Raw genomic sequence first — 19175 nt, forward strand, 5'->3', positions numbered from 1 at the left:
AGTTTTTTACATCGAATCGTCACTGGTGATGAAAAGTGGATATATTATGATAATCCGAAAAGAAGAAAATTATGGGGACTACCTGGCCACGCGTCAACATCCACAGCAAAACCGAATATTCATGAAAAAAACTCATGCTGTCTATTTGGTGTGATCAGCTGGGTGTGGTGTATTACGATTTGCTTAATCCTGACGAAACAATCACTGGAGCTCTCTACCGAACGCAGTTGATAAGATTGAGTCGAGCTCTCAAGGAAAAACGCCCTCAATAACTACTCCAGACATGACAAAATTATTCTGCTCCATGATAATACTCGTCCGCACGTAGCGGTACCGGTAAAAAATTATTTAAAAACACTTATTTGGGAAGTACTACCTCACCCGCCGTATTCACCAGACATTGCCCCGTCTGACTATCATCTGTTCCGGTCAATGGCACATGCTCTGTCGGAGCAGCGGTTTACATCATATGAAGATACCAAAAATTGGTTTGATTCGTGGATAGCCTCAAAAGACGAGGAGTTCTTCAGACGTGGAATCTGAACTCTGCCTGAGAGATGGGAAAAAGTAGCTGCTAGTGATGGACAATACTTCGATTAAATTTAAATTACCGTTCTTGGAAGTAATTCTCATTAAGAGCTCTGTGTAGGTGATGATTAAGATCGGTGATGCCATACATCCTTGTCGAATACCGTAACTGAGGCGATAATGTCTTAAACGATACGATAAGTATATACGAGGACGACGACGTGGCGATAAGTTCTCCAGTACCTTTTGCGCTTACAAAGCAGGCCTGTTCGGGTGTAATTTCCTTCAAAAGAAATAACTGCCGAACAATTCATGACGTGCCGCAAAATTTTACTTGCGTGCGAAATCAGTGCCATAAAGTGGTGTTTAATGGTTTTTATATCCTAGTGGCCTCTTTTTATTCATCCCAACGCGGTAGACAATATGCGCCCTTGCCGGATTGCCATACTTTATTACATTACTTAACACGAAACATTTGAACATTTAAAAAATGAATTTGAAGCATAACAAAGCAATCTTGGTTCCACCTCAAATTTTGGGTTAACCAAACCTATGCATTCGATTCTTGTAATTAATAGCAAGGTAGGTTAATTCCATTAAGATTTTAACTATTAATTGCATCTAGAAATTTTTTTCAAGAGTAATTTTAGAAATTAAATATTGCGAGTAATTTATGTCTTGAAATATATTTTGTAAAATGAAGAATTTGAAAAAGTAAGGAAGGGACCAGTTTCTGAACGAAACTTGCTCATTGGTATTACCAGCCCTTAGACCATTATTGTTATGAAAGAAAAAAAGTTTTTAGGTTTTTTCTAAATTAAGTTACAACAGTATAGTAGCCAAGTGTAACTTTTTCTGCACTAAAGCATTTTTAATCGTGTTTGATTTAAAAGTTAAAATATCGATTTTCATCCATATATAGTTAATTTGGTCCATATATTGATTAAGTTTGAATGCTCAGTTCTTATCAAATTAGTTTTGATATTCATCAGATTAAAATATTAAACAAAATAAGGTAGTTTGAAGATAGATTTCTTCAAGAATTTAGCTTTGAAGGTGACTTTATAATTCCTAGAAACTACAAATGAAATTCAAAAATAGTTCTATTTAATTTTTTTAAGCTGCAACACTAACAGACGAAAATCAGAACGTCATAAAAAGAAATTGACAGAACAAGGAGATTTTTCTGTCACACACTGTTTCCTATCATTCGGATTAATAACGCGTTCGTCGGGTCGCGACGATTATAATTTATTATCATTTCACAATTATCAATAAGCTATCGATTACAGACATCAGCCGTCCCGCCGCTTTGCAATCAGTGAGTATTAGTAAATGTATTTATTAATAGAATTTAAAAGTATTTGATAATGTTATCTGTTTATTACTGATTTTACAAGAAGTGATTGGATAAGCCGGTTGTTACATGTTAAGCGTTTGCCGAGTAATGTCGAGTCTAGTGAGCGATTGCGAAGCGTTTTAAACGGGTGAAAGTCGCTTTCGCTCGTCAATTCGACTCTATATCAGCACTCATTTAATGATTAGCATATTATATAGCAATGATTGCCGGATTGTTTCAAAGCTACGATTCTTAACCTTTATAGGGACAGCTTATTACATTTTATTTTACGCAATGTTGCGTAGTGTTCGTGTCGGAAAAATATTATACTTAGGGACAATTAATTATTTTAATTTTTTATGGTACGACGGAAACATGATTTGCATATACAAATCGATCGTTTATAGGCTGTGATTTTCTAATTGTATTTCTAATTTATTCGGTGTTGTTAATAAAATTGAAGTGCTTGTTTTCGAAACACAGTTCAACCGAAATATATAATAATATATATATTTTAATCCCGTCCGGGCGTAGCTGGAATAGACCAGCGAACAGGTAGTGAAAAAAAATGTTTAATGATTTTGAAAATTGAATAAACCCCTGAACTAATTCTGATTAGGTGTGATTGGGGGTTTTGCTTGAATTAAACTCATTATTTCGTATAGAAAATTTTGCCAATTAATTTAGTGAAAAAATTATGGGATCTGAGTAGTCGTTAATGTAAAGATGGTTAAGGTTAAAAGACTAGATGGCCCGTTCGAAAGGGAATATTTGAGAGAAAAGTGGGAATTTGAAGATGATAAGTCTCAATGAGAAAAGACGACATGTTGCCCCAATCCCACATAGTGGGATAAAGGCAAGAAAAAGAAGACTACGAGATCTGTAGAATATCATGTTTTGAGGTCCAGTAAAAAAAGTATCAATTAAAGCTCATAACTATAAAATCCATATAGAAATCTCAATCTGACATGCATTGTATATAAATAAATATTTTTCATGCTACTTTTGTAATTTAGATATAATGTTGTTTTTGTGGAGATAAAAACGGGCTCGTTTATCCACTTATAGATCTGGTACATAACGTCCTATTGCACGATAAAATAATGCTCATCAATGCGCAGAAAAAAAACTTCATTTTCTGATATCAGATTAAATACTCAATGTTTTCTACAAATGGTAGAGTGTATTTTAAGCCTTATAGGTGTATTGTCTACAATATTTTTTTTTTATAAAGAAGTTTGGCTCCAATGCCTTTGCCATTGATTTTGCCAATGTCACAGTATGCACAAAAATGACCTGTGCTTAGAGAGTTTTTTTTTTTAAATACAAATAAGTTTGGTCAGTTTTTCCATATGGAAATTTGTGATTTTAAGAACAGCACAAACAAATATTTGTTAGACTAACTGTTTTAAAGATAAATATTATTAGCAGATCAAAATTTACATAGAATATTTACATGCTTAGAATAGACTAAACTTAATAGAGAATTGATATTAATAAGCCAGGGGATGTCATTTGGAAGGATATCATAAAGAGGGGATACGATATTGGGGCAGTCGAAGAGTCTACAATAAATAGTCCTAGTTTATATAGTCGGATAGCAATAGTATTTGAGGTTTTAATTCAATACTGGATATACTCTTTGGTCAGTTTACTTTACTTTTGGCCTCTAGCCAAGACATTTTTCATAAAAATAATATTATCTGTATCGCGATAACCCTAATGTGCCTCTGTCTAATTAATTGAATTATTATAAAATTATATCACCTGCGATGAAGAAAACTTTAAAGTAATTAAAACATAAGAAATAAAACAATGAGAAAAATAAATATGAGATTAAACCATAAAAACAGTTGTACAAGCTGAGAAAAACAGAAGTATTTAAAGTTATTAGGTACTTATACTACTTAAAATATATTCATATCGAAATTAGTTCTTTAAATGACACCTTAGCCGACTTAACCTAATAGCTGTATGGCTCTATAAATAAATAAAAAATTACACCTTTACAATTGAGGTGGCTTAACAAAAATGTTAAGAAAAAGTTAGAAAAAGTTAGAAAATTTTAATACTTAGAACGAATTGTAGACATGTATTCTAGCAGCTTATAAAATTAAATGGTCTCTTTTAGTTTAGATAAAGACAAATGTACTATTTCCGTTTGCTCTATATCAAGCGCAAGTATTAAATTATTGCGGTAGGCAGCGGCTTGGCTCTGCCCTTGGCATTGCTGAAGTCCATGGGCGACGGTAACCACTCACCATCAGGTGGGCCGTATGCTCGTCTGCCTACAAAGGCAATAAAAAAAATAATATTAATAATTAATAAAATATTTTTTAATTACTTTGAAGTATTAAAATCGAAAAACTAAAAAATTACAATTCTTCAATAACATTTCTGGCGCTTACCAAAAAAAAAAAACAAGAATTGTGTATTAAATCACTTCAATTCTAATGATGCGATATACTCATATATTTACAATATAATTTTCACTTATCTTCACTTTTTTGTAATAAGAAACTTTGATTTGATTGAAAACCAAAGATTCGTGTAAAATGTCATCTATCTATCTTCTATCTTCTTCTTCTATCTTCTATATATATAAAAATGAATTGCTGTTCGTTAGTCTCGCTAAAACTCGAGAACGGCTGGACCGATTTGGATAATTTTGATCTTGAATTATTTGTAGAAGTCCAGAGAAGGCTTAAAAGGTAGATAAATATGAAAATGCTCGGATATAATAAAAATAACAATTTTGTTTTTCCTTTGATATGTCCTTTTGTTTGCTTTAAGTTTATTTTATACAAAACTTTAGGTGTTTTATTTATCGATTGAGGCACTACGAAGTTTACCGGGTCAGTTATAATTAATAAATCCGTACTTAATATCAAAATTGAAAGTGTGTGTTTGTTTGTCCTTATTTCACGTCGAAACGGTCAATGAATTTACATTATTTATTAAGTGATAGTTTTAGGTCAATAGAATGGCGTAGGGTATCTATGATTCCGAAAAAGCCTTGATTACGCAGGCGAAGCTGCGGATAACAGCTAGTATTATTTAATTGAGTGTTAGTACGAGACAAGCGACACAGTTACACTGAGGATAAATAAAACTTCAACGAAATACAGAATTAGAACTCAGCTATTAAGACACTTTTATGGTGGTAGGACCTCTTGTGAGTCCGCTCGGGTAGGTACCACCACCTTGCCTATTTCTGCCGTGAAGCAAAATGCGTTTCGGTTCGAAGGGTGGGGCAGCCGTTGTAACTATACTGAGATCTAAGAACTCTTATCTCAAAAGTGGGTGGCGGCATTTATGTTGTAGGTGTCTATGGGCTCCGGTAACCACTTAACACCAGGTGGGCCGTGAGCTCGTCCACCGATCTAAGCAATAAAATAAAAAACAAGTTTTTTTTGAGATTACTGGAGGCCTTGCCAATTTTACCGGGACAAGTGGGTGAGCAAGTGCTCAGCCAGGAGGGGTGGGATTTGCTACCCTAGCGCCTCCAAAGGAGGACAAACAACTCGAGAGCAGCTGCTTCGCGAATGAATCTATTACAGGATCGGAATCGCGACCCGCCGAGAAGATCCGGCGAGAAACTCAGCGGCCTGATATTTAGGTTAGGTTGCACGCCTAAATCTCTGTCGAGTTCGACGAGTACGGTTACCGGGGTCCCTGCTCCTAGTGTTAGAGCTAAAGGCGTCTAATGCAAGGGTTACTGGATCTCGTCGGTCGTGTTTTTAAATCTGGATGGTCGTGTTTTTAAAACTATGAAATGGCGCGACGTCATATGACGGCCTCTAGGTTACCATATTTATTTTATCAGAACTTCTTTGGACGTCTATTTTATGGGCAAATTCGTATGGCGCATCTTCTTAGCGCTGCAACACATTCGATTATCATAGTCTATACCGCGGCGTTCCCTAAAAAAATTCATATTAAGATGTACGTATTACGGCGGGACGTTTTTAGACGTTGCTAAACTTTGTATGGGAAAAAGGTGCGCTACAGTAGCAACATTCAGAAATGAGGTTGCTCACGGACTTTTTGGCGGGAACGCGAGGAGTGAAGTTATGTGATTTGTTTTATTTTGTCTATTTAGTGTTTCTTCAAGTTTAAATGTGTAATAACGGTGGTTTATTAACTGTTTAACATCTGCGAAAGTGCACAAATGCGGGAAAATGAAACAAAGCCGCTGAACGTAACTTCTCGGGATCCTCCAAAAAGTCCACTGAAAAGTCTCAGTAAATGACCACCATTTTACTGAGATTATACTTCATCCTATCATGTCATTTAATTTCATAATATCATTTTTCATATAAAAAAGTTATCATTAAAATTAGACTTGACCTAAAGGAATTAGTTACCAGGTCATAAAATCCCTTAAAAAAAAAGGTTGCTCACGCGAACGTCTTAAGGTAGACTTGGTATCGCAAAGCAATTTTTCGCTTCGCTTCAGGTGTTCGTTTGGTTGCTCCTCTTCGAATATAAATGCGTTTACATTGTCATTATAACCACGCTCTTGTTACAATCACGTTACGGGTAAAAGCTGGTAAGCTATGAATCTATAATTGGTGACAAATCACTTGGAGTGACGTGGCCTCAAACTAGGTTCCCCCTACTATGGGAACTTGAGACGGTAACACGGTAGTTTTTTTTTTTTTTATTTAGAGCGAAATGTAATGAAAACAAAATACTAATGAATAAACAAATGGCTGATTTTGAAAATAGCATTCCATATTTTAAAAATAAAAATTAATTTGAATTTAGAATTTATTGTCGACCATACATAAACTACGTTACGAATGTAATGGCCAGTATCGTAAAGATCTAATATTAAATTATTTTTTTTCTTTTCTTTCTACGAGTCGATTATAGGTTTTGCTCCGTCGGTATTGTCATGGTGTTGTTTTGGCTGTACAGGAAACTCTTCTATAACGCGGTAGATACGTTCCTACAAAGTCGCGTCTTGTGCAAAATCGTGTTGTATGAGACTAGAAGTCAGTACAAAAAGAACGAGTAATTTTTCTGAATGAAACATCTCAACTGTGCGTCAATATTTTTATTTTTTTTATTGCATAATTGGGTGAACGAGCTCACGACCCACCTGGTGTTAAGTGGTTACTGGAGCCATAACTGGCTAAAGCTGGTATAGTTACAACGGCTGCCTCGCCCTTCAAACCGAAACGCTTTACTGCTTCACGGCAGCAATAGACAGGGCGGTGGTACCTACCCGTGCGGACTCACAAGACGTCCTACCACCAGTAAAAGTGAAATGTCACTTAAACTAAACAGCCTTCTGTCGATATTATAAATATTAAGCAGCCAGACAAAAAGAATGCTTGTTCGATGTAGGATTTGAACCCACAACCCCCGACTCCGCTAATCACGTGCGCTTACTATTGCGCCATCGAATCAAAGTCACAAAATCACGAACTGAATTAGGACTACCCCAGCGCCCTTTGTCGTATTAACAACATACGGTCGGAAAAGCATTCCCTTGAAGCGTCAACGGCTGTCAGGAAAAACAGTGTGATTAGTGCGAGTTTTTTAACGTTCTCGATAGCGTAAAAGTTAACTGAAGTAAACTTAATGTAAACTAAAAGTAAAAGTAACTATACTGAGACCTTAGAACTCATCTCAAAGTGGGTGGCGGCATTTAAGTTTTAGATGCCTATAGGCTCCAGCAACCATTTAGCACCAGGAGGGCTGTGAGCTCGTCCATCCATCTAAGCAATAAAAAAATCAAATTTGTATAAAGTTTGCCGCTAGGGGCGCTGTTCCAACTCTATACAAATTTGCGTTAACTTTTACGCTATCGAGAACGTTAAAAAACTCGCACTAAGCACACAGAGAACGCGCAAGACATACGTATAATTCAAATGTTATATAATCGTGATTGGTCGCCACGTTGACATTGCACTGACATTGCCCGGGTCGCGACCCTCGGAACGGTATCTGTTCACGCATTGATCAGCCCGTAGCGATTGTGTTAATTGTTGCCACGTCTCTATGTGTTTTGGTTTTTGATTCTTTTATCTTATACGAATTGCGTTTAAATAGCTTTTCGACTATTTGGCGTGGACGGAGAAGTATTTTTTTTATTATTACTTTGAAGTTTGAACGAGCTTACGGCCCACCCGGTGTTAAATGGTTAGCCGAGCCCATAGATATCAGGAAAGTAAATACGGCCACCCAACTTTGAGATATGAGTTCTAAGATCGCAGTCTTTACAGGACAATGGCTGCCCCATAATTCAAACCGAAACGCGTTACTGCTTCACGGCAGAAATAGGCGGGTAGATGGTAACTACCTGTGCGGACTCGAAAGACGTTCTACCACCAGAATTTCACAAGGAAAGGGCAGTCTTTAAAACCCTTATCGGGGGGTCATAGGTAGTATTCGATCGACAGCCTAAGGGGCTATTTCAGCTTCGCGCGGATGGGTGGGTGAGCTCACGGGCTCATCCTGAGAGAATGTGCTAACAACAGCCCTAGTAAAACCAGTTTCGCTGAATTTACTACCGGCTCAGTATCGTGACCCGCTGAGAAGATCGGCGAGAAACTCAGTGGGTACTTATTCAGTGTCGTCGCTTATCAATATGATTAACTAATTGAATAATAATATACAGGGTGTATTTTAACACACTCCAAAAAAATCTATGTATTTACTAGTAATATATAGGGTGTATTTTCATAGACTCCAAAAAAATTGTGCCGATTCTCAATTCTATTTTGTAGTTAAATCTAAATGGTGCTTCTCGACGAGAAGTTCTCGTGTGGTCCCATATAATTTTCAATAAATTAAATCTGATCTGATGACGCTGCATGACGCCGTGGACAGGGGAGAGTGGAAAAAAATCCTAAGATTGAAGCTCATGGGTGATGGTGGTCACGACCCTCAGACATGAGGAACACGACTCGAGGAGGAGGAAATCTGATCTAAGATCTGATAAGTAGTTTTTCGAGTCGAGTAGTCCTTAATAATTACAGGTGATCCAGAATAATAATACTGTTTTTTTTTTTTAAATCGTCGAATCCCCGAAATATAAATATATTGTATCTACCGATGTTTGTTAACCTGGTGGTAAGTCTTTATCGGAGTCCATAGCTATTGCAACTGTAAAGTGTTACTACCGTTATCACACAGTTTGAGGTGTAAGGTCTTAGTCACGGCTCTATAAAAGCTGTTAAGGCATTATACAAACTTGATGCGATGCGATGTCTCACTATGCCTATTCTTGACGTGAAGCAGTCGTGTGTTCCGTTTTAAACCACGGGACAATTTTAATACAGGTAGGGTAAAACCTGGATAGATGCCGCAGCGGGATAGATGCCTCATGTTCTAAAAACCTTACTTCCCGCACTCATGACAAAAAATGAATTTAATAAGTAGGAACCACAGTCACCCTATACCTTATCTACCATTTGAAAATCGCGTGGTGACGAAGTGTTTTCCTCGTGCATGTAATTTTCTCCGCGCGGAATTTCACGAACACGTAAAAGATTGAAAGGTTAGTATTTAGCGTGGTATAACTTTATAATTAGTGTAAAATTCCATTATATTTTTTACTACGTGAATATATTGGTTCATTGAGTCTGCATCTAGGTGTAAATAAATGCTATTAAGTTTATAATTTATTTACAAAAAATTTGGGCATCTATCCTTATCACAAAGGATAGTTGCCCTGATTTTTTGGGGTATAGGTGCCTTTAGAGGCATCTATCCCTCCATACTCTACCATTTCAGAATATAGCTGAAATATGCCACGAAAACATAAAACACAAACAACTGATTTACAGTTCAAGAAGCGAAGATGAAGACAATCCACTTAACTATAAAATAAAAGGAAATAAAACAATAGATTTGCCCCTAAAGAAATCTAAGGGATAAACCTAAAACGCATGTAATAATATCTGCATTGAATGTTTTGAAAACTATAAAAATACGAAGTCGCAATCCGACTGGATTCAATCTTTAGTGTTTCAGAACTAGCTACATGAAACGTGTTTTTCAGAAATGATGTAGAAGATGTGAAAAATTTAAAGCACTATCCAGTTAACTTCAATTGGACAAAATAATAAAGATACCTTTATTGTGTTAATTTAATATAAAAAAAATACGATTTTGCAATGTACACATTGACACTTAATGTGAATATTTTATAAACAATTAAGAGTTTATATTTTTGTTGAATAAATATTTGTAAAATTTAATTTAATAAAAAAATAGGATAATGCATGTTGAAACTAAAAAAATTGTAATTTAGCTTACGCTTACTTAACGCTTTAAAAATTTAATTATGATCATTTGTGTGATATGACAATTATCTTTTAATTATAAACATTCAAAGACTTAAAAAATACAAAATATTTTTTATTATTATGACCTATGTTTCTTGGAGACAATTATTGCTCTGTTAGGAATAGAACTTCTTAATATTTGGTTTGGTTTTTTCGTTTACACGATATAAAGGGCATCTATCCTGCACTGCAGGCATCTATCCTACTCAGTATTTTCTTGGTGGGGCAACTATCCATACAGGTAGGCATCTATCCTCCAAAAAAAGGTTCTACGAAAAACGAATTTCTGCAAAATCTGTATTTGATAGGTTAAAAAAAAATTATACTAATTAAACATAAAGGATTGAGCTAACTACATTAATAGAAATTATTCGTATAAAATTAATATTTTCAAAATTACATGACTATTTCAAAAAGTGGGGCATCTATCTCGGCTTTACCCTATCCCTCCTATAACGCGGTAGATACGTTCGCGTGCTGTGCGACATCCTGTTATATGAGACTAGAAGCCAGTACAAAAAAGACGAATAATTTTTCTGAATGAAATATCTCAACTATGCTTGTATGTTTTTTTTTATTACACATAAAAAAGAAGTAGTATGATTTGGGTTATTTCTAAATATTGAGTGTTCATGGTGCATAATGTAATATCTTATAAATAATTTTAAACGAAAATCTCGTTATCGTACTGTAGAAGTATCGCGTGTTATAAGCGGATTTTTTTTTATTGCTTTGATGGGTGGACGGGCTCACAGCCCACCTGGTGGTAAGTGGTTACTGGAGGCCATAGACATCTACAACGTAAGTGCACCACCCACCTTGAGATATAAGTTCTAAGATCTCAGTATAGTTACATCGGCTGCCCCACCCTTCACACGCATTACTGCTTCACGGTAGAAATAGGCAGGGTGGTGGTACCTACCCGTGCGTACTCACAAGAGTTCCTACCACCAGTAATTACGCAAATTATACTTTTGCGGATTTTGTCGAATTATTATATTCGTGTTAAAGTGGAACTATGTTGTAAAATATCATGGGTTATCTGTATGATACAGCTCTATCATCGCCAAGTCAGCTAACTCGAAGTCAATGAATGGTTTGAGCGAATTTTATGTTCATTATTTGGATAGGTTTCTCAAAATTGTAAAAAAAAAAGAAAAAAAGCCAGCGCTTATCAAAGATTTATCGGTACAGCGGCTGTTCTATATACCCTTCAGGTTTGGATTCGTGATGTAACATCAATTTATATTGTTTGTTATCGCCAAATACATTAATATTATGTGATTCTCGCGCGCGGTGTCAAGGCTACCGTACTTTGCACTTTGAAATAATAGGTATTTTTTTTACGGATAATACGTTCTTTATGTTTGTTCTAACGTAATTCACGCGACCTTGGAGTCGCTTTGGCTGATCAGTTACGTAGGTATCGAACTTGATGTTTGGCTTCGAACGAAGGGTTTGAGCGGAACGCATATCTAAGTATCGTCCAACGATGCGTTGAGTTTTCTCGCCATCGCGTTTCCAGGACTTCGGTACATCTAGAAGAAGAAATAGGTACATTATGATCGCTGCAAGCACTACCGAAAACGTCAAATTAAATCTATATATTAATACGTGAAGCAAAAACTTTGTATCCCTTTTTACGAAAATTGGGCGGACGGAGGAGTATGAAATTTTCCACACTTACTGAAAATATAGAGAAGAAGTGCACAATGCTAATATTTTTTTCAAATAATGCATAAAAGATACCTACATTAAATCAATAAAGAAAACATTACACACACTACATACCATGTATTTGACGCACACACGCATGCATACTATTTATTGTCAAACTTTTGTTCTTGACGTCAGTGGTCAAATTGAGAATAGATTAAATATTGTTTGTCTTTATTAACATTTTTTATAGTGTCTTGGCGAAATTTGTGATTATAGAAGTATAAAATACTAGCGACCCGCCCTCGCTTCGCTTCGGAAACATTAAAACACACATGAAACCAAAAAATAAAAATAAAAAAAAAGTAGCCTATGTTCATCAGGGACAATGTCGGCTTCTAATGGAAAAAGAATTTTTCAAATCGGTCCAGTAGTTTCGGAGCCTATTCGAAACAAACAAACAAACAAATCTTTCCTCTTTATAATATTAGTATAGACAATTATAATAGTGAACAAACTGACAATTCCTATTAGTTATAGTCGAATTTCGACTACTGCGGGACCTCTAGTATTTTTAAGCGAATAATAAAACGAAGTATTTATTTAAAGTCGTTTTTAGAGACGACTTCGAAGCTGAATTAACGAAATGGTTTGATTCACGAGACGTGACCACGGTTCTCCAGGACTGTAGTTGCTGGCGTGCAAAAGCACGGATGATACCCATCTCGCGCAAGGTGGAAGTCATAACTTTGCAAAAACAGTCGTCGTGGCCTAAAGGATAAGACGTCCGGTGCATTCGTATGTAGCGATGCACCGGTGTTCGTATCCCGCAAGCGCCTAGGCAGGTACCAATTTTTCTAATGAAATACGTACTTAACGTACGTTCACGATTGACTTCCACGGTGATGGAATAACATCGTGTAATAAAAATCAAACCCGCAATATTATAATTTGCGTAATTACTGGTGGTAGGACCTCTTGTGAGTTCGCGCTAGTATTTACCACCAACCTGCCTATTTCTGGCATGAAGCAGTATGCGTTTCGGTTTGAAGGGTGGGGCACCCACTAACTTTTATTGTAACTATACTTAAGACCTTAGAAGTTATAGCTCAAGGTGGGTGGCGCATTTACGTCGTAGATGTCTATGGGCTTCAGTAACCACTTAACACCAGGTGGGCTGTGAGCTCGTCCACCCATCTAAGCAATAAAAAAGGCCAGCTCAGTGTATTAAAAAGTGTCCGCTGAAAAAGAATCAATTAAGAAGATGGCGCCATAGTAGCACGTGGAAAGATTAAAAAAACAGCCATAAACTATTAGAGTAAAATAGTAACTTAAGAAGGAAAGAAACACGTCATACGTAAATAGTAATAAAAATAAATATTTGAGATTTTAAATACTGCATATTTTTTAGCTATAAAATTTAATATAAATAAAATAATAAATAAAAACTTATGTAATAACGATAAATATTAAATTTTTCAACCCAGCACACTTCAATCTGTTTGAAACTGCTTTATTCACATCATTTCCATTTCCTTCACATGCATCTAAGAAATAAATAAAAATAAAAAAAACTTGCTCTTTTCGTTCAGTTTACAAGTGGATAGTTTTCAACTATTCCCCTATACAATTCCCCTATTCTTCTTACTTCTGACTCCCATACTCGATTCGAATGCACTGGCGCTGTAGCCCTATTTTCCGTAGGTACGACGACTTTAGTTTCAGCTGTCATTAGATGCAATGCAACTTCTTTTTTTTTTTTCATACTAATTTCGTCGGCTAAGGTTTGTCTGTTTACACAGCCTTCACGCATCCTGCACTCCGTCACACGTTTAACTTGGAATATCTGTAATGTCACACTTGACATTAACCAAATGACCTAAATTGACTGTATCTAGTTCACCTTTAGAAGACATTCACTTTTCTGAAGGTATTATATCTTACGGAGTTGTCTTATCGATAGCTCGATTGCAAATTCATAATTAAAAATAATAAGAACCGCCTTTAAGAATGTAATGGAAGTACCACAGAGGTAATATTTCAATTAATAAAAACAGCATCGATAACAGTACATACTTTAAAAAAAATAAGGAAGGTATTACTTGCGGTATGTTGTTTTCTTTAATTATTATAAAATTTATCTAAATTTTTATATCGGTTGACATTTGCAGTAAATTACACTTACAGACGCGTTTTACCAATGAAAAATAATTTAGGTATGGCAATTAAATAAACTACATTTAATTATCAACCTGAAAACTGTAGGTTAATAATTAATGCACAAATATCTGATACTTATCTAATTCATCGAAAATTATTTTTATTCAAATTGGAGACCGCTCCAAGGACGTATTTAGTTTTATTTACGTATTTAGAATCCAAAGTCATTCTGCATTTTAAGTACAATTGATTTTAAGCTATTCTTCATAATATCTAAACGACTATACCTGTTTGCCATCACAATAAAATAATTATTATTGCGATTTTGAGACATAAGATTGATTTTCTGAGTATGCTGTTAATAGAGAAATAAATAATATATTATCTAAGCATAGCGAATCGATTCTGTAACGAATGATCATAGGTAGCGACTATCGCTGCTGGGTCAAGAGTGCGTTTACCTTGCCTGTCTGTCTATTGTATAAAATTTAACTTCGCATACTATTAACCCCCTTACATTCACTTTTGTAATGTTAAAGTTTTAAATTTGATTATAATTTGTTTTGGTAGTTTAACACTAACAAGTTTTTTGTGGCCGTATGAAAGTAGACGCTTTAGGCTAAATGCATATAAAAAAAAATGATACCGCCATAAAAATTAAAAGATTTATTAGTGTGATCTGTGACAACGTATTATTTTCGTTGTTTTTTTTTTATTTTCAGATTCGTTTAATATTTCAAAACAGAAAACTTGAAGTTGTTAAGTATAGAAATGTAGCTTAAATGTACTGGTGTTTTTTTTTTTTTTTTTTTTTTTTTTTTGTCGCTCAACAACCAACGTCCAAACCTCGCATGAGACAGAACTCATGACAAGGCAAAGGGGGGAAAGTGAAGCGTTTAGTGCGGAGCACATCTCTCCCATCACCCTCCCCCTCGGGACGCCGGACTGGCGGTCGTCGGCGCCATAGGCGAGGATAGCCGGCCTTCCATCACCCGGATGCTCTTGCGTAAAACGCGTGCAGAGCAGCTTGCACGTCGTCTTCTTAGGCCCCCCTCGCCGGTCCCCAGACCGACATGTGAGGGGGACCCGAAACACTTAGAAATGTACTGGTGTAATTGTCATTACAAACGGATTATCCTTTTATGAAACGATGCCATCTCGTTTTATTCGTTGGTTGGAGTTGTCTTTGCGAAATATATTTGGTAGGTATTCGTGTTCCGAGTGAGTGCTAGTATCGTATATGTGTTAGTATCGTATATGTGTTTCCGGAATCTCTAGGGTCTACATAGAAAAGTCAAGACAAAAACGATAAAATACCATTTTTTATTCTGTTAGTTAAGCGACGGGTGACGAGTGTTTGTGTTTACAATAAAATAATTTCGGAAAAAATACAGTTTTGTTTTTTTCCTCTCTTGAACGATTCAATTACAGCAAAAAGAGCGAATGTAGCATGTAGGTATCAATATATTAATACGTGAAGCAAAAACTTTGTATCCGTTTTTACGGAAATCGCGCGGACGGAGGAGTATGAAATTTTCCACACTTATCTATATCTATACTAATATTATAAAGAGGAAAGATTTGTTTGTTTGTTTGTTTCGAATAGGCTCCGAAACTACTGGACCGATTTGAAAAATTCTTTTTCCATTAGAAGCCGACATTGTCCCTGATGAACATAGGCTACTTTTTTTTAATTTTTTTTTATTTTATTTTTTGGTTTCATGTGTGTTTTAATGTTTCCGAAGCGAAGCGAGGGCGGGTCGCTCGTAGAGAATATAGAGAAGAAGTGCACAATGCAAATTTTTTTTTAAATAATGAATATTACATTAAATCATTATAGAAAACATTACACACACTACCATGTATTTGACACACACATGCATGCATACTATTTATTTATTGTCAAACTTTTGTTCTCGACGTCTGTGGTCAAATTGAGAATAGATTAAAAATATTGTTTGTCTTTATTAATATTTTTCTATAGTGTAGTCTTGGCGTTGAAAATACAATCATAATAGTGTACAAACTTACAATTCCAATTAATTAAAGTCGAATTTCGACTACTGCGGGACCTCTAGTACAAAATAAAACTAGATTTCGTATTTTCAGTGATTACGTTTGCATTTCAATCATTGGTTGAACACACCGTTAAATATGTAATTAACATGGTTCGTTTTTTTTTTTTTAATTCCATGACTATTTTCCTGATGTAGTTAATTAGATTCGTTAACTGTAAATAAACTGTTACGGCTATAATGGAGTCGATTTCTATTTTAGACGATTGTTTGTTGATGATGCTTATGTTTTTATTCCTTGTAAATCCTTGGTGTTAGATTAGTTACCTATGTGTGTGTGTAAGTACTGCTACTGCGGGATGTATTTATTAAAATCTGCATTAAATATATTATTTGTTGGAAATACAAAATTAATAACACAATAGCAGATCGTATCTCAGACCCGTTGAATGTTTGTTTTTTTTTTTTTACATAATTTTGTACGCGTCAACGAATGCCATCAGAAGGAAACTTCGAGAACTTAGTTTTTAATACGAAATAGAAATATAGAGGGGGTGCGCAACACGAATGTACTGTGTAATGTGTGTGACAATACATTATTATAGAAAATATACATATATATACCGACTTAACAAACAACCAATAATTTTTAGTTTCTACGTAAATTCTCGGCGTATTTTTTTGACAAATTGAACATACTGAAGTCGTCGTGGCCTAAAGGATAAGACGTCCGGTGCATTCGTGTGTAGCGATGCACCGGTGCTCGAATCCCGCAGGCGGGTACCAATTTTCCTAATGAAATACGTACTTAACAAATGTTCACGATTGACTTCCACGGTGAAGGAATAACATCGTGTAATAAAAATCAAACCCGTAAAATTGTAATTTGCGTAATTACTGGTGGAAGGACCTTTTGTGAGTCCGCGCGGGTAGGTACCACCACCCCACCTATTTCTGCCGTGAAGAATAGGATTGAAGAGCAACGTACAAACATACTAAAGAAGCATGTAAAAAAATATAATATATACGCATGTATATAGATAATAAAAACCCAGAAATAGAGCAAAAATTTATTACTGTTTTACTGTAAGTACTGTAAAAATGTTTGGTCGATGTGGGAATCGAATCCACGACCCTTGGCGGAACAGTGAACAGGCGCTAACTACGGCACCACCGAGTCAGTCAAAATTCAATGCATAATAGTTTATTTCGACGCGAATCGCACTAAAATATTTTACCACGCAATAAACGTGTTATGCAATAAAATTTCTATTTACATTAACCTAATGGAGTTACCTAATAGACACTCTCAGTTAACATTGTTACGAAATATTTTCAAATTGTACTTGTTGGGGTTCAATTTGATTGTCGCTTGGTATTGTTTTGTTTTGCTTTTTTTTTTATTGTTTTTATGGGTGGAAGAGCTCACAGCCCATCTGGTGTTAAGTGGTTACTGGAGCCCATAGACATCAACAACGTAAATGCGCCACCCACCTTGAGATATAAGTTCTAAGATCTCAGCATAGTTACAACGGCTGTCCCACCCTTCAAACCGAAACGCATTACTGCTTCACGCCAGAAATAGGCAGGGTGGTGGTACCTACCCGCGCGGACTCACAAGAGGTCCTACCACCAGTAAACTTTGTGACCTCTTGAAGCGGCATAAACAATTCTAAGTTATTATATTATATTAGTTATTAAACACATTATAAATTATTTTACGATTTAAATTTTTTGGCGGTAAAAAGGTCCCGTGTCACAGACTTCTTTTCCCACCTCTCGTGCGTTCCGGCTTACGCATCATAAAAAGGTGCGTTCTTAAACGCCACATATTTAATCAAATTCGGCATCCAATATAACATCACCCAAGGATAGCTTGAGCGACCCACGATAAGTTTCGTGCACTCTGATGTGTGATACACATACAAAGACGTGTCAACTATCACACTTCACACGGAACTCGCGTGCGCAATGATAACCCATAGAGTTATGTATGTTTTTTTTATCATTTAAAAGGTAAATTTTGCTGGGTCGTTTGAATCCGTGATTGGCCGGACGACTTCAAGTGTATTTCAAACAGTCGACCGCCGGCAGCCGACCAGAGTGGACGGATTCAATCAAAACGTATAGCGAATATCCATCTGAGTACGCGAGTGATTGCGCGCGTGTCTTTAATTTGATTTTTGTTTTATTTAAATATTATTTTGGATTATCTTCAATCGAGGACCGAGTTATTGACTAAATGTAAGTGTGTATTTTTTTTTTTTTCGCAATTCAAATACTTTCTATGATAACCCGTTTTTTCTTCTATAAATTCACCTTTAGATCGAGTTCAATGACTTGTGTTATTATAGCATTTTATTAATTTACATGCGAAAGTAGATTTTGAATTGATAGTTTTTGGGTTTAATATCGTCGTGATTTCGTTTTGTCGAACTGATAGAAAGTATATACGTTCACGTGAATGCTAATTCACACTTGAGGATCGAAGTTCATTGTTTTAACTTAAAGCCATCGTCGTATGAATTAGACGGCAAAAAGTACAAAAAAAATTAAAACTACAACGGATAAAGCTTCGAATGTTGCAGTCTTCGCTTGTTTTTTGTCGACCATTAGCCATTAGCCGCTGAGGGCTATTCTGATTTCACCTTTACTAATGATCCACTGTACGGCCCTCAGACTAAAAGAACTTGCTAACACTAGCCCTAGCAATCGAGTGTCGGAATCGCAGCGCACTGAGAAGATAAGTCGAGAAACTCAGTGGACTGTGTCTATGAGTTAAACAGTTTTTGCGGTCATTCAAGGACATTCTTGAATGTGTGATTCGCTGAGATCATTGCTGAACACAAGTAATACGGATAATTGTTGAGACGAAACGCGCACACTCTTCGTAACTTGAAAGCTTTAAGATGTCAATAATTGTGATTCGCAAGAAAATATATTTAAACTGTATTCAATTATATTAACGTTCAAAATTCAATGGCCCCTCACTAATTCGTATATTCAATAGTTTTTTCATGTACTTTGGCAAGTCAATTTCGCGCCTTTTTTGTTTTTTTTGTTGTCATCATGTCCGAATACGCAATACAGATTATGACAGTAGTTCGCATATTATACAAATTATGACGTATAGGACTTTTTGGAGGGAACGCGAAGAGTGAAATTATGTGATTT

General features: G+C 35.7%; 1 protein-coding gene across 2 annotated transcripts in view; it reads left to right on the forward strand.

Annotated features, from left to right (window-relative positions):
• The first annotated feature begins 1688 nt into the window (after window positions 1–1688).
• Window positions 1689–19175, forward strand: part of LOC101741993 (ATP-citrate synthase) — a 62972-nt gene continuing 45485 nt past the window's right edge. Inside the window, exon 1 of one of the 2 annotated variants that reach the window (XM_038019691.2) lies at window positions 1689–1849. The gene's annotated coding sequence lies outside the window, so the exon portion shown is untranslated. Of the gene's footprint in view, window positions 1850–18068; window positions 18246–19175 lie in introns of those variants that run through there. The other variant, XM_038019692.2, reaches the window with a different exon arrangement.

This window comes from Bombyx mori, chromosome 24 (assembly GCF_030269925.1).
Source record: "Bombyx mori chromosome 24, ASM3026992v2".
NCBI lineage: Eukaryota > Metazoa > Arthropoda > Insecta > Lepidoptera > Bombycidae > Bombyx > Bombyx mori.